This window comes from Perca fluviatilis, chromosome 22, assembly GCF_010015445.1.
Source record: "Perca fluviatilis chromosome 22, GENO_Pfluv_1.0, whole genome shotgun sequence".
NCBI classification, from domain to species: Eukaryota; Metazoa; Chordata; class Actinopteri; order Perciformes; family Percidae; genus Perca; species Perca fluviatilis.
The window spans coordinates 26,446,756-26,449,255 of NC_053133.1; the positions used below are offsets into that span (position 1 = coordinate 26,446,756).

Sequence of the window (2,500 nt, forward strand, 5' to 3'; positions counted from 1 at the left end):
TTTGTGGTGATGGGTTACATCCGTGCTATTTGTGGTGATGGGCTACATCCATGCTATTTGTGGTGATGGGTTACATCCCCTATTCCAGGTGTATGAGGTGCTGCCATCAGGCAGAAGATATAGGGTGCCATCCTTAAAAACCAACCGGGCTCGCAAATCATTCATTCCTACCAGCATTACATTACTGAATAAATTAGGGAAAATAACTTGACCCTTTTTGGGTAATAATATTGAACGTTGGTATAATACTAAAACGCTATTGATGATGATGCACTTTACTGTTGATAGCCCATTGGTGCTAATGACATTGGTGCTTTGCTATTTGTGTATGATGTGGAGATATTTGGGATTGTGTATTAGGGTTGTGTGGAGAGGAAGGAGGGGTTGGTGGTTTTGTTGTTGTCTGTTGGTTATGGTCTGTTGTCTGTCTATTTGATGAGCTGTATGGTGCAAGATGAATTTTCCGAAAGGATCAATAAATGTCTATCTACACACACAAAACACACGCACACACAAGCACAAAAACACACACTAACACACACATCTAATGTAATTGCTCATGAAACATTTACGAGATGCTCAAAGACTCTATAAACTAAATGCAGCGGTAAGCAGCACCACCTAGTGGCTGGTAGACAGATGACCATTGAGGTCTATGATTCATAGTTTGTGTTACACACACACACACACACACACACACACACACAGACAGACACACACAAAAACTTTGAAAAAAAAAAGTGTCAACAAAACATTACAAAAGGCCACAAAAACCTTGAAAAAAGATGACTAAAACGTTGAAAAGTGTCCAAAAACACTTGATAAAGCTGACAAAAATGTGGAGAAAAGCAACAGAAACGTCAGATTTTGGGCATTGTCATTGATTTGTCAGCCATGACCCTGATTGCAAGTTGTGAGTCAAAAGCTGTCTGGCCCGTACGGGGATCGAACCCGCGACCTTGGCGTTATTAGCACCACGCTCTAACCAACTGAGCTAACCGGCCATAGAAAGTTATTGAACGTTATGTTGTATTCAGACCAAAATAAGCGATCTAGTGCAGCCTAAATGGACCACCAGATCTTGTTGCTCTGGACCAGAGACCAGTGAAGGATGTTAGAAGTCTCTTTCCCGGTGCTGGCTGAGCGTTACTGAGCAGCCTGAATCATTCCCAATCTTACAGAGACGGAGAGCGTAGGTATATGTAAGGAGATAACATAGGCACAGGCTAATTACTGATCACTAACATGCTAGTTAACATTAGTCATTAAACCTAAACAGATAATGGAAGTCCAAACTGCCTGAGAGCTTCTCCTGTACTATACGGTAATTCCTCTACTGTGTGACAGTAAGTCTCGTGGTTATGACCCAATCGTTAGCCTATTGTTATAAAAGCGTCTGCTACGGAGCCATAACGTGAGGTACAAGGTAATGGAGCCTTTAATACATTGTCGTGTTTCTTTAGAAATAAACAACGGACAAATAGAGTCTTTAAACGCTTCAGATGTAAAGTTATTCTCTGTCAAAGTGGCGCCAAAATGAATGGGAGTCAATGGGATGCTAACGGGAGGTGATGGCTTGTTTCTCGCTTGGCGTAGATTCTCCCCATTGGAGGTACGCTTTCCCGATGCTCGCTTACCCCCTTGGCGGTCACTGAAATGGGCCATTTGTATGACGTCTTGTTGTGTTATTGATCCCCCCCCGCCCCCCGCCCTCCCAACGTAGCACAAGTAGACTTGACATTTCACAGTTACTGTTTTCCGTCAGATCGTTTATAGATCTCAACGTTTCGGACAGGCACTTGAAGGCAGCTTTCACAGGAGAGAGAGAGAAATAAAAGAGAGGAGCGAGATGTAGCGAACGCTTTGGTGTTGCAGGAAACGTTAAAAATTAAGTTACTTTTACAGAGGATCTATGGCATAACATCTTGAGCCAGGCGCATACCTCTTCCATATGTGCGAGGCGTGGCTTAATGCAATGTAAAATATTATTCCGAGTGCATTTAACTAATGCCAAATTGGCAAAAATCTTTCCAGACAAGAGTGATGCCTGCAACCGTTGTAAGCTCTCTCCTGCCAACCATCTATACATGTTTTGGACTTGCCCGCAGCTGGTGGCATATTGGTCTAATGCAGGGGTCACCAACCTTTTTGAAACTGAGAGCTACTTCCTGGGTATTGAGTCATACGAAGGGCTACCAGTTTGATACACTCTTCTGAAATAACAAATGTGCTCAGTTTGCCTTTAGTTATATATGATTATTAATGATAGTTATATATGATTATTAATAGTTATATATGGTTATTAATGATTAAGGATAGTTATATATGATTATTAATGATTAATGATAGTTATATATGATTATTAATGATTATTAATAGTTATATATGATTATTAATGACTAATGATACTCATCAATGAGAAGACACTGATCACGTTAATGATTTCTCACAATAATTATCAACAATGACTTAACAAGGTGGAAAACAGATGATATCAATA

The 2,500-nt window shown here is 40.6% G+C and overlaps 1 protein-coding gene and 1 non-coding gene across 2 annotated transcripts in view; one reads left to right on the plus strand and one right to left on the minus strand.

Moving 5' to 3' along the window:
• LOC120552559 (aspartyl/asparaginyl beta-hydroxylase-like) overlaps positions 1-2,500 on the plus strand; it is a 34,761-nt gene that overhangs the window by 12,453 nt on the left and 19,808 nt on the right. The gene's annotated exons all lie outside the window — the stretch shown is intronic.
• trnai-aau lies at positions 931-1,004 on the minus strand. Its single transcript has one exon. It is a non-coding gene; the product is annotated as a tRNA-Ile (tRNA).